Raw genomic sequence first — 13,836 nt, 5'->3', positions numbered from 1 at the left:
ACCTCTTGGCCTCAATTTCTACACATTTTAATATGGCCATAAAAATAACACCTGATCACTTGCGATGATCAGGTAAGATAAAATACATCTACTTTTCAAAGTGCTTTAAAAACCGCTTTAAAGAATACTGCACATACAAAAATGATTACTGACCACCCTATACATACACATGCACACATGCACACCTTTCTATTCAATATATATTCATATACAGAAATACATACCATTCACAGAGAGAAATGGTGTATATACATAAGTATACAGCTCTCCTCCCAAATTATAGATGAGAAAAACCAAGGCTTAAGGGCATTAAAAAGCTAATGATTGCATAGTAATCCATTACAATGCTTTTGTGATCTAGCAGAGATAGAGATTTTTAAAACAGTCTTATCCACAGCTGCTAAACATTATTTCTGACCTAGAGACAGGTCTATCATCCTTGACCTGGAAAACTTCTAAAACCAGGTCCTATGGGCTGAATTATGTCCCACCCACATTCATGTGTTGAAGCCCTAACATCCAATGGGCTGGTATTTGGAGATGGAGCCTTTGGGAGGTAATAAGTTTAGACAGGCCATGAGCCCTCATGATGGGATTAGTGCCCTTAACAGAGGAGACACTGGAGAGCTTGCTCTCTGTCTCCTATGATGTTTAACCCACCCAGCCTACAGTATTTCTGTTACAGCCACCTAGGCACCAGGTCAGGAGCCTCTACATAATGTCTTCACAATACCCTAACCTTCTACATTGTAATACTCATCCTATTGTATTGTTAGTGCCCCTTCTGGCTGTGTGAACTTGACTCCTTAAAACTTCCCTGTGTCTCTGATTCCTTTTCCCTAAAATGGGATAATAATGGAACCTATCTCATGGGACTTGCCCACATTTTCGTGTAATGATAAAGTGATTTAACACACTACCTCACCTAGAATAGTATCTGGCATGTAGTAAACATTAATAAGCATGAGAAGTTGTTTTGGTAGCTGTGGGGTTTGTTGTCATGTGACTACCTGGACTAAATTATAAACTCCCTAAGGCAACTTGAATGCCCCCAAGAATAAATACAGTGACATGGCCCAAAAATAAATATTTGGTAAATGAACCACTAGATGATGAGAAAGGAGAGAGGGATTGGGCAAGATGGGAAATACTTTCTGGAAGTACATATTGCATCTATAAATAGAAACAAAAGCAATTTCTCAGAGATTTTAAGCAGAAATTTATAAGTTGCAATTTAATTGATTCAACACACAGCCAAAAAGATGAGGAAAGAATACTATAATATTCTTGGAACAACTGTCTTGTGCATAATAAAATATCCACCATAGAATTGTCGGGGGTGTGCTCCATCCTAAAACCCATTAAAGCTGCTGGAAAAAACATTGTATGGGTTTTGGTATTTCATTTAATTTTAATAAAATATTTTACTGGAGGAAAGTTTGGGAGTGTAATAGCAATGACGTATGTCTACTGCTTTAGGAGACATTTCATTTCATTTCTGGACACCTGTGGAGATGAATATACTAAGCCCAGTGCCTGGGAATTTTGGTTTCTGGTTGTCCAAAAATGAAATGTCATGTACAAAAACTTATTTTTTATTGTTTAATATCTAACTGTCTGCCCAGCAAATCAGAATGACAAAAACAATAGCTATTTCAGGACAGGGCACCACATGCATTATAGAAAAATGCATCTCATTTGGAACTTCAGTCCTATTCTTAACAAAAGAGCTACGAAAATGTGAACTTTAAAATATTCCTTATTAGTTTCTGAACAAAGGTGACTATGATCCTTTAATCTGGTTTTGACGGAAATCATAAAACAAAGGTATGGATATACTGCACAGTTGCAGCCACACCATCTGCATAAACAATCCACATCTCTAGGCAAACCCGTTATGGCCTAAATAAGTCTAGAAGACAATGAGAGCAGTAAGTTGGATTTAAAAGAAGATGTTGTTCTGTAGCTCAAGGAAATCAGAGCAGACAGAGAGGCTGTTCATTCTATTACCAGGACCACAGTTGACAATTTTTCAACCTTTCTCAAAATAACAGAGTGTAAGTTCCACCTTGGCCTAAATTGTCTGAAGAAATTTAGTATTGCCCTGCTCCCCAAAAGTCCAAATAAGTTGCTCAATTGGACAATTTAGTCTCCCCAAAATAAGGAGAGAAGAAAATCCTTTTCTGGTCCACTCTTGGCTACCGATAAGATGAAGCTTCTCAGAGGTTTCTAACATAACTGGGTGTGTTGGAGCAAACCATCCCTGTCAGAACCTCCCACACCAATTCCTATGGAATAGGAGGAAAGAATCAATATTCATGAACTCCTTCTCTACATTTGTTTGGGAAGGTTTGGTCATGGTGGAGAGAGAGTCAACAAAGTTTATTCTTCTCCTTTGGAAATTCACAGTGACCGTCACTGGAGATTCCATGCATCAAACTTCCCAAATGACAGAGCAAGAGGTAAGAAGCTAATTAAATAAAGTTTGGAACATGCTTCTTAATTCCTCATGAAAAGGCCCTCCCTCATTTTGTGTATCTTTGCTCAGTGTCATTACCTTGCAACTCTGACTCTGCCACATTGGTGACTGCTTCGAAAGATGCACTACTGTCTTTTTCCTAAGGACTCTACACTCTTTCCCTGCATACCACCATCTAGCCATATGGCTTTAAATATTATCTGCATGCTGATAATACCCATCCCTGTCTTCTGCTCGAGTTCCAGACTTTCATAGGCAATGACCCACTTGGTGCGTCCATTAGGAGGAAGAACAGAAATCACAAACATAAGCCTTTTAAAAACAGAACTCCTGATTTTTCATCCCATACCTATTTCTCTCACAGGCATCTGCTCACTTGCTCAATCCCCAGACCTAGGATACATCCACGATTATTTCTTTCCTTCTCTATCAGCAACCCCTATCAGACTGGCCTCCAAAATAAATAACGAACAAGTAAAAACTTAAATGAATTTTAATCAACATAGTAATTAGTGTCATGCAAACTATGGTTGATATGAGAGGAAGGAGTGGGGTCCTACTTTCATAGGGTTGTCAGGGAAAGCCTTTTTAGGAAGGCTGGATGTCCAGATGGAGATGTCCATTCCTTGTAGAAGCAACAATGACTCAAGGGAAAAAAATACAGCTACATTGAATGAAGGAGGAAGTATCAGGAGCTCTGGCTGCAAAGGGAGATGTGAGCCAACTCACATAGGACATTTTAAGCCAAAATAAGGAGTTTGGAGTCTATTTATCCAGGTGCAATAGCAAGTCATCAGCAGGAAGAGACAAGATCTAAGTTATTTTTAGATCACTGAAGATCCTTAAGCAACATGGACTGAACTCATTTCCACTACCATTACTACTACACACAGATACTACTGATCCAACTAAAAAACACATAAGGATGCTGGGTAAAAGCATAGAGCAATAATAGAGAATCCATAATCAACTCTGAAGAAAGAAGGAGGGAGGGGAGGAGAGAAAGAAGGAAAGAAGAAGAGAGTAAGGAAGAAGAAAAAACTTTAAGAAATCAAGATAAAAACAGAACTCAAAACCTGAGTGCTAAATCTAACAACTGTTGAGAGAGAAGCTCAAGATGGCATGAGTATCAATATCAGCCCTGGATGCTAAGGTTGAGGGCTTTACTGTGCATATAAGAAAAGGAGATATGGCCCAGGGACAGTGTGAGACAGGAACCTGAAAATAAGAATCCTGAATGGAACAAAGTTCCTGAAAGGATCTCCATCTGGATAAAGAGGACTAGAAAAACTCTACCATCAGCTCAAGGAAGGGAAAACAAAGCTTGTAAATTTCTGAGAATCTGAATGGGAAAAAATAAATCTTTCTTAAAATTGAAATCCAACACCAGAAATGGCATCAGAAATTACAATGCCCAGGGAATATAATAAACTCAATCCAAGAGGATATCATAAAAATTCTCTATTACTGTGCACCCCTGAAGCCCAAGCAAAAGCAAATGCAAAATTGAGCCACAAAGGAGTGCATGACTTACGTGGCAAACAGCCCCAGTTTAACAGGAGCTCACAATAAAAAATTACAAACTACACAAGAAATTAAACCATTTGAAGGAAAATAGCAGACACATATGCCCTAGAGGAGTCAACAAAATCTAAAAGAAATGATAAGAATGGAAACTAAAATGAAAGAGCTGGACACTAGGAAAAAAGAAGAGACAAGTTGAGAACAAAACCAACACACATATTGCTTTAAACATTAAGAAAAAATTGCTTATTCCAAAACAATCTTAAGAAAGAAGAACAAGGCTGAAAGCCTCACATTTCCTGACTTCAGAACATAGTCCAAGGCTATAGCAGTCAAAACAGTATGGTTCATGGCATAAAGACAGACATACAAATCAATGGAATAGAACAACTCAGGAGTTCCTGTCATGACACAGTGGTTAACGAATCTGACTAGGAACCATGAGGTTGCAGGTTTGATCCCTGCCCTTGCTCAGTGGGTTAAGGATCCAGCATTGCTGTGAGCTGTGGTGTAGGTTGCAGACACGACTCGGATCCCACACTGGCTGCGGCTCTGGTGTTGCTGTGGCTCTGGTGTAGGCCGGTGGCCACAGCTCTGATTAGACCCCTAGCCTGGGAACCTCCATATGCCACAGGAGTGGCCCTAGAAAAGGCAAAAAGACAAAAAAAAAAAAAAAAAAAAAAGCTCAGAAATAAACTCATGCATACACAGTCAAATGATCTTTGACAAGAGTGCTAAGACTATGCAATGGGGAAAGGATGGTCTCTTCAACAAATGTGCTGGAAAAACTAGATATCCACATGCAAAAGAATGGACTTGGACACTTATTCTAGACATACACAAAATTAAGTTCAAAATGGATTAAAGATTTAAATGCAAGACTTGAAACTATAACACTCCTAGAATAAAACATAGGGAAGCTTCATAACATTGGTCTTGGCAATGATTTCTTGGCTATAGTAACAAAAGGAAAAACAGACAAATGGGACTACATAACTAAAAAGTTTTTCTGCAGCAAGAGACACTATCAACAGAGTAAAAAAAAAAATCCACAGAATTAGAGAAAATATTTGTAAACCATGTATCTGATAAGGAGTTAATATCTGAAATGTAAGAACTCCTATAACTCAATAGCAAAAAAAAAAAAAAAAATTTAATGGGCAAAGGACTTGAATAGATATTTCTCCAAAAAAGACAAATATACATAAATAGCCACATGAAAAGATTCTCAACGTCACTGATCATCAGGGAAATGCAAATCAAAACCACAATGCAACAGCACCTCACACCTGTTCAGATGACCACTCTCAAAAAACAAAACAAAACAAAAATAACAAGCATTGGTGAAAATGTAGAGAAATTGGAATCTTGTGTACTGTTGGAGGGAACATAAATTAGTGCAGCCACTATGGAAAATAGAACAGAAGTTTCTCAAAAAATTAAAAACATGTTAGAGCTCATCAATGAATTTGGCAAAGTCGCAGGATAAAAAATTAATACACAGAAATCAACTACATTTCTATATACTAACAATGAAAGATCAGAAAGAGAAATTAGGGAAGCAATCCCATTTAGCATCACATCCAAGAGAATAAAATACCTAGGAGTAAACCTACCTAGAAAGACAAAAGACCTATACTCTGAAAACTATAAGACACTGATGAAAGAAATAAAAGATGACACAAATAGATGGAAAGACATACTATGCTCCTGGACTGGAAGAGTCAATATTATCAAAATGATTATACTACCCAAGGCAAGCTACAGATTCAATGCAATCCCTATCAAATTACCAAGGATGTTTTTCACAGAACTTGAACAAAATATTTTAAAGTTCATTTGGAAGCACAAAAGACCCAGAATAGCCAAAGACATCCTGACAAAGAAAAATGGAGCTGGAGGAATCAGGCTCCCTGAATTCAAACTATACTACAAAGCAACAGTCATCAGAACCATATGGTACTGGCACAAAGACAGAAATATATAGTGGAACAGGATAGAAAGCCCAGAATCAAACCCATGCACCTACAGTCAACTAATATATGACAAAGGAGGCAAGAATATTCAATGGAGAAAAGACAGCCTGTTCAATAAGTGGTGCTGGGAAAACTGGACAGCCACATGGAAAAGAATGAAATTAGAACACTCCCTAACTCCATACACAAAAATAAACTCAAAATGGATTAAAGACCTAGATATAAGACCAGATACTATAAAACTCTTAGAGGAAAACACAGGCCAAACACTCTCTGACATAAATGATAACAACACCTTCTCAAATCCACCTCCTAGAGTAATGACAGTAAAAACAAAAATAAACAAATGGGACTTAGTTAAACTTAAAAGTTTCTGCACAGCAAAGGAAACCCTAAACAAAACGAAAAGACAACCCACAGAATGGAAGGAAATATTTGCAAATGAATTGACTGACACGGGATTAATCTCCAAAATTTATAAACACCTTCTACAGCTCAATACCAAAATAAAAAACAACCCCATCGAAAAATGGGCAGAAGATCTAAACAGACAATTCTCCAAAGAAGACATATGGATGAAAAGATGTTCTATATCACTCATCATTAGGGAAATGCAAATCAAAACCACTCTGAGGTACCACCTTACACCGGCCAGAATGGTCATCATCAAAAAGTCTACAGACAATAAGTGCTGGAGAGGGTGTAGAGAAAAGGGAACCCTATTACACTGTTGGTGGGAATGTAAATTGGTGCAACCACTGTGGAAAACAGGATGGAGATTCCTCAGAAAACTAAAAATACAACTCCCATTTGATCCAGCAGTCCCACTCCTGGGCATCTATCCAGAGAAAACCATGACTCAAGAAGACACATGTACTCCAACGTTCACTGCAGCATTATTCGCAACAGCCAAGACATGGAAACAACCTAAATGTCCATCGACAGAGGAGTGGATCAAGAAGATGTGGTCCACATACACAATGGAATATTACTCAGCCATTAAAAGGAATGAAATACCAACATTTTTAGCAACGTGGATGGACCTAGAAATTATCATTCTAAGTGAAGTCAGTCAGACACTGAGACACCAACATCAAATGCTATCACTGACATGTGGAATCTGAAAAAAGGACACAATGAACTTCTTTGCAGAGCAGATACTGACTCAGACTTCGAAAAACTTACAGTTTCCAAAGGAGACAGTTTGCAGGGTAGGGGGATGCGCTGGGGGTATGGGATGGAAATACTATAAAACTGGACGGAAAAAGTATAAAACTGTGACGATCATTGTACAACTATAAATGTAATAAATTCATTGAGTAATTTAAAAAATTAAAAATAGAACTATCATATGATCAAGCAACCCCACTTCAGGGTATTTATCCATAAAAAAATGAAATCAGGATCTCAATCTGCACTCCCATGGTCACAACAGCATTACTCACAATAGCCTAGAGGTGGAAACAACCTAAGCATCCAGGGACAAATGAATGGATTAAAAAAATATAGTATATGCATACAATGGATTATTATTCAGCCTTTAAAAAGAAAGAAATTCTGTGCTACGACATGGATGAACTTTGAGGACATGATCTAGGTAAAATAAGCCAGTTAACAAGAAAGGCAAATAATGTGTGAATCCAATGTAGTCAAACTCATGGAAGCAAAAGGTAGTCAAATTCATGGGGGCAGAAAGTAGGATGGTGCTTGCCAGTGGTTGTAGGAAAGGATAAATGGGGAGTTCATGTTCAGTGGGTATAGAGTTTCAGTCTATGAAAAAGCTGATGAAAGATGAAAAACTTCTAGAGATCTACAGTATACTATTATGCATATAACTAACAGTACATGCTATACACTTAAAAATGTGCTAGGAGACTAGAATTCATGTTATGTGCTTTTTAAGCTCAATAAAAATATTCGGGACACATCTAAATTTGAATAAACTATTTTATATCCAAAAAAATTATTCATTAAATATTTTAACCTCAATGAATAGGTCATAGCAGATGAGAACCAGCTCAAGATAAAATTAGTAAACTCCAAATACATTTGAGGAAATTACACAAAATGCAGCACAAACACAGAGGAATACATAATTTGTAGGAGGGAATAAGAAACATGAAGATGAGAAGAACATGAAGGATCAACATACATCCAATAGGATTACAAGAAGAGAAGATGGTGAGAAAGCAATATCTAGGTCTAACCCCAGGACTTTATTCTCCTGGACATAAAGTTTGGTCTGAAGGTGAGCCTATTTCCAAACAGGTACAAAGAGAATATTTTTTCCAGTACATATACGACGTTGGGGATGGAAGAACTTTTTACTGGGTTGCAAGATACCATGTCAAGAGCAGGGTACTGTGCTTGGGTGGTGGATTCAGGAGAGGAAAAACTCAAAAAACAGAAGCACACACTTCTGAGCACCCACTGTGAAACCGCCACCTTTCTAGGCAGGGGGAATAAGATGAGTAAGACCCGATCCACGGAGAACCAGAGCATGAAGGTCTGAAAGGGACCTGGAGGCAGCCTCCTGATGTCTCCTGCAGAGCTCCTTCAGCTGTGTCTTCCTTCCACACAATTCTAGAGCACTGCATGCCAGACATGACAATGATGGAGAGTGAAACAAAGGTATTTTCACCTCCTCTCGACCCTGGCTTGAGTTTATAATGAATTGAAATGCACCAGCCTCCCTCCAGTAGCCAGAGTCACTCTCGCAGTGCTCTTTTGCCAGAAGCATCTCATTTGGAACAGCCTGGGCTCCCTGGGCTCTTTGTAAGGATTGGTGGGGATGAGTTTCGCTGTTTTATGATTGTTGTGAAAAATCTTTTGCTCACAGCCTAAGGGAGGGTGAGGCCATGTACAGAGTAGGAGCCAAGTCACACTGGAAACTGCAGCTATAGGACCCTGAATGGCAGTGGGGTCTGCTGAGTGATCAGGATGCGGCAGCCAATACAATGAATCAGGGACTGCTGAAAATGAAAGAAGACATGGCAAAATAAAACAAAGTACAGCCATTCTACACGCTAGAGGGAATGGATTCAATAATCCACTAAAATCCTTTTGCATTTGAGTAAAACCCAAGTGAAAATTCAAGTAAGTCAGCTCAAAAGATTTCTGGATCAGAAATATATTATTCATAGGGTGACTTTTTTTTTTTTTTAATCTGTGTCAAGTTTATCTCTCCGAGCATTTGTTCAGGATTTTTTTTAACAAAGTATTATTATTATTATTTGCATTAAAGCTAGCCAATGCTTGGTAGACTTCCTATGCAACACTGTAATGTGCCTCTCAGAACCTCCATCAGAACTGAAAGATCGTTCACCCGGCTGCCAGGAGGGCTACCGGCAGAGCCCCAGAGACCATGGCCACACCGCTTTGCCAGGGCCACACCCACGCCCAGGGACTGGTTCAGGTGCAAGTATAAAGGTCTGGCTGGCCTCCTTGACCAACTTCAGAGCTCCCCACAGGGTTGGCCTGTGTTGAGGCTGCCTGACAAGCCAGCTTCTTCTTCTGCCAATCCTCCTCTTTTTTCCCTTCCAGAGCCGTGACCCCAATAAATTCTACACAACAGGCTCCATCTCAGTGGCCACAGTCTCTGGCAATTGCCACTGGGTGCTTTCACTTTCTATCATGGACTTGTCCAGGAGTATATGAGACACAGATAGTGTGTTCTCACTGGTGAGATCAAAGGATGCCAGTCAAAGGATGACCTATCTCACTTTCCGCAGTCTTACTTAGCCACAACATGTGGAGGACAAGGTGATACCCAGAAGCCTCTTCAAAGAAGAGGCTGCAACCCAGCTGTGGGCAGTGCAGTGAACAAGACAACCTCTAACTGTCAGCTTCTTTAGGGTCTGCCTCAGCTACAGAAAGTAGCCCCGCCAAACGCCATGCCCTTCCAGGACGGCCCCTGTTAAGTGTGTAAAGGTCCAGCTACTTGGACCCAAAGTGGGACAATTCTGATGGGCCACACTTGCTCCAGAACTCCCAGCCAGGTTAGCCAAGGCTTCGTCAAGCCTGCATCACAGCTGGACAACTCCCTCTGCCTGGTCCTGCTCCTCCCTCTTCCTTTCATGGGTGTGCATCTGAAATAAATATCTCGAATCCCAAACTTCATCTCAGCATCTGCTTCTGGATAATTCAACCTGAAACACACCTTAAGACCTCTCTTTCCAGGGTAACTTTTGGGGTGCTCACTTAACAAAGAAATCATGTTAGGAAACTAGTGCCTGAGAACAGCTCCTTCCCACTGAGAAATGGGGAAAGATTTGGTGTTGCTGCCTCCACTGGCCCCTTGGGATACCAGACAGTTGTGGAGTGACTCTTGTCTTTTGTTTTTGAATTTTTTGAATCAAAGCACCATTGATTTACAATGTTGTGCTAATTTCTACTGTACAACAAAGTGACTCTTTTTTTTTTTTTTTTTTTTAGGGCCGCACCTATGGTATATGGAAGTTCCCAGGCTAGGGGTTGAATCTGAGCTACAGCTACCAGCCACAGCCACAGTCACAGCAATGCAGGATCGGAGCCACCTCTGCAACCTACACCACAGCTCACGGTAACTCCAGATCCTTGACTCACTGAGTGAAGCCACATCCTCATGGATACTACTCGGATTCCTTTCTCCTGAGGCACAAGGGGAACTCCCAAATAAAGTGACTCTTGTGCTAATTGGTGCTGTACAACAAAATGACTCACAATGACATTCTTTTTATATTCTTTTCCATCATGGTCTATCCCAGGAGACTGGATATAGTTCCCTGTGCTATACAGTAGGACCTCATTGCTTATCCATTCTAAATGGAATAGTTTTCATCTACTAACCCCAAACTCCCCATCCATCCCACTCCCTCCCCTCTGGCAATCACAAGTCTGTTCTCTACCTTTTCTTAATTTAAGAGATGCCTGCTGTCAGCAAGCCACCATTCGTGCAATCAATGGAAAACAAGTCTAGGTGTATGTAGAATATTTATGGGCAATAAAGACTGAGCAGTCCTCCGTCACATAGAATATAAAAAGGAATAAAAATGCTCCTGCTACAGTGGTTTAACATTAATAATGATTTGCCATATGAATCTACAACTAGTATATCATTATTTGCTCACACTTTTAAAATTTGCAACAAATACTTTGGCATTAATAGGCACAAAAAATGAAAGGGATTATTTAATGAAAAATCAAATACTCCATGAGAAAGTTGACCTATAAATTCCAAAATGTTTATCAACACTGACCATCCACCATAAGGACCATATGATATCCCTGATCCTACAGAAATCAAAAGACACAAACATGCTAGAGCATCAATATCAACTCCCAAAGACTGTGCCCAAAGACAATGACCCAATACATACAGTTGTGGAAAGTAGGCAGCAAAGCAAGATGTTTCATTTAGATCAAATAACTGCTCCTCTCAATTAATCTTATTCTAAAAATGAATTTTATTCCATTCTTCTCGTGCACATATTAAAAGTAAAGATAGTTGTTAATGCACTGGCGCTAATGCAGAAAAATGTTTCAAAAAATTAAATGATGCTACTTTTATCTAAGACACTGAATTGAGAAATGACTATTCTCAACAATGATTTAATCTGCTAAAAATTCAATTCATGGTACCAAAGTAAAGCACTGGGAATTTCATCCTGTTGAAGGTAAAACATCTGACATTACTAGAGGGAGATGTCATCATAAAGTCAAGTGAATCAGTACTACTGTAAATTCGGTGTTTAAAAAGTTTAAGCTAAGGTTATCCTTGCAAAATTCATAAATAAAATTATCCTTGCCTAATAATATAAATACAGTTTTGATGGAGCACAGTGCAATGGTAAAACCACGTTCTTTCTAAAGAAATTTATGGACTACAAATGTGCTTGAAATTAGTTGTGGTGCAACATAATTTGTACTTGCACTCAAGTTATCAAAATAGTAGCAGTAGCTCTAAGAATTTATAAATGTTGGAGTTCCCATCATGGCTCGGTGGTTAACAAACATGACTAGTATCCATGAGGATGCAGGTTCAATTCCTGGCCTTGCTCAATGGGTTAAGGATGCTGAATGGCTGCGAGCTGTGGTGTAGCTTGCAGACACAGCTCAGATCCCAAGTTGTTGCGCTTGTGGCGTGGGCCAGCAGCTACAGTTCTGATTCAACTCCTAGCCTGGGAACTTCAATATGCCATGGGTGTGGCCCTAAAAAGACAAAAGACCAAAAAAAAAAAAAGAATTTATAAATATTACATATACACAGTTAGAATAACTGAACTACACATTTTTTTGTGAAAAATTCGATTTTGAAAACAAAGCAATATGTGTTTTTCTATCTAGGTGTCCTAAAATGGTGCTAGACTCTTTATAAATGAGCCTTCTACATTTAGGCCATATTTTTCCATACTAGTTTTGGAAAAATTTTTATCAACATTTTCAATGCATAGATGATCAAAAAGCTTTAGTCTTCCAGACTTTCAGAAAATCAAGATTATCGGTAACAAGGTATAAAAAACAGCAAGACACTAAAATTGGCCCCCAAAAAGCAAGAAAGGAGCTGAACAAATTAAATGGTGACAACTAGAATGATGTGCAAAATTTAACTTTGAAATTCTATAATTGCACTTTGGGAACTGTACCAGACTAGGGTAAAATTGAGAACTAAACTTTGCAAAATATAAACTCAGCAAAATAGAGAAATTTGACAAGCTCTTCCTTGTAAAAATAGTTTTTGAAGGGCTCCCATGGTGGCTCAGCAGAAATATATCTGACTAATATTCACAAAGATTCAGGGTTTGATCCCTGGCCTTGCTCAGTGTGTTAAGGATCTGGTGTTGCCGTGAGCTATGGTGTAGGTCACAGACTCAGCTTGGATCTGGCGTGGCTGTGGCTGTGGTGTAGGCCAGCGGCTACAGCTCTGATTAGACCCCTAGCCTGGGAACCTCCAATATGCCCTGGGTGTGGCCCTAAAAAGACAAAAAAATAAAAATAGTTTTGAAGAAAGGCACTCTGAATGGCGGCAAAAAGTACCCTTGTGGAGTTCCCGTCTTGGCTCAGAGGAAACGAATCTGACTAGCATCCATGAGGACGCAGGATCGATCCCTGGCTTCGCTCAGTGGGTTAAGGATCTGGCGTTTCTGTGGCTGTGCTGTAGGCCGGCAGCTACAGCTCCGATTCAACGCCTAGCCTGGGAGCTTTCATATGTCGTGGGTGCAGCCCTAAAGAGACAAAAAAAACTAAAAAAAAAAAAAAAAAAGTACCCTTGAAAATACATGAGAACTGAAAATACCATCCCCTTAGAATTTGTTTGGATCCTATTAAGTATGCCGGAGAGATGACTCTCCAACATAACATGATCTACAGAGAAGGTCAATTAGAGGTTCATTTCAAATGTAACAGCCATAAAATGCAACTTTAAAGAAAACGTCAGGTAATTTCCTTTAAAAATTTAACACAGCAAGCCCACATTGCAGGAGACACATTCTTCAGAAAACTACAGTAGCATGGTATTCGAGATAGAAGTGTTTTCAGAAACTAATTAAAAGGGGTGCATAATTATTCTGAAGTGTTTAATGTTTACTTTGTAATATAAAGTAGTTTTAAATGTTTACTTTGGTGTCGAACGATCCCGGGGGTGACGTCGTCCTCTCCCTGAGGCCGGGCCCCGGCTGCCCCAGACGAGGGACCCACACACACGGAGATGGGGGCGCTCTTCCCGATCGGCCCCGCTGGCCCCTCTGCTCCCGCGGGTGGTATGTTGAAGGCCGGCTGACACATCCGACCCCTTCGTCGGCCCCATCCTCGTCTCCTGCCTCCTGCCTCCTGCCTCACGCTGTGGGCAGGCGAGGTCCTGGGAGCAGCAAGCGCACTCTC

The 13,836-nt window shown here is 39.7% G+C and overlaps 1 long non-coding RNA gene across 2 annotated transcripts in view; it reads right to left on the bottom strand.

Annotated features, from left to right (window-relative positions):
- The window catches only part of LOC146398595 (uncharacterized), a 256,858-nt gene extending 243,022 nt beyond the window's left edge, over window positions 1-13,836 (bottom strand). For both annotated transcript variants that reach the window (XR_014819566.1, XR_014819567.1), the window contains exon 1: window positions 13,575-13,836. This is a non-coding gene — a long non-coding RNA (uncharacterized LOC146398595). The remainder of the gene's footprint in view (window positions 1-13,574) is intronic.

This window comes from Sus scrofa, chromosome 11 (assembly GCF_054392235.1).
Source record: "Sus scrofa isolate SSC_HxYL_T2T_F1_AM1 chromosome 11, Sscrofa_HxYL_maternal_Yorkshire_Landrace_v2.0, whole genome shotgun sequence".
In the NCBI taxonomy this organism is placed as follows: Eukaryota; Metazoa; Chordata; class Mammalia; order Artiodactyla; family Suidae; genus Sus; species Sus scrofa.
This window is presented reverse-complemented; position numbering and strand designations above follow the sequence as displayed.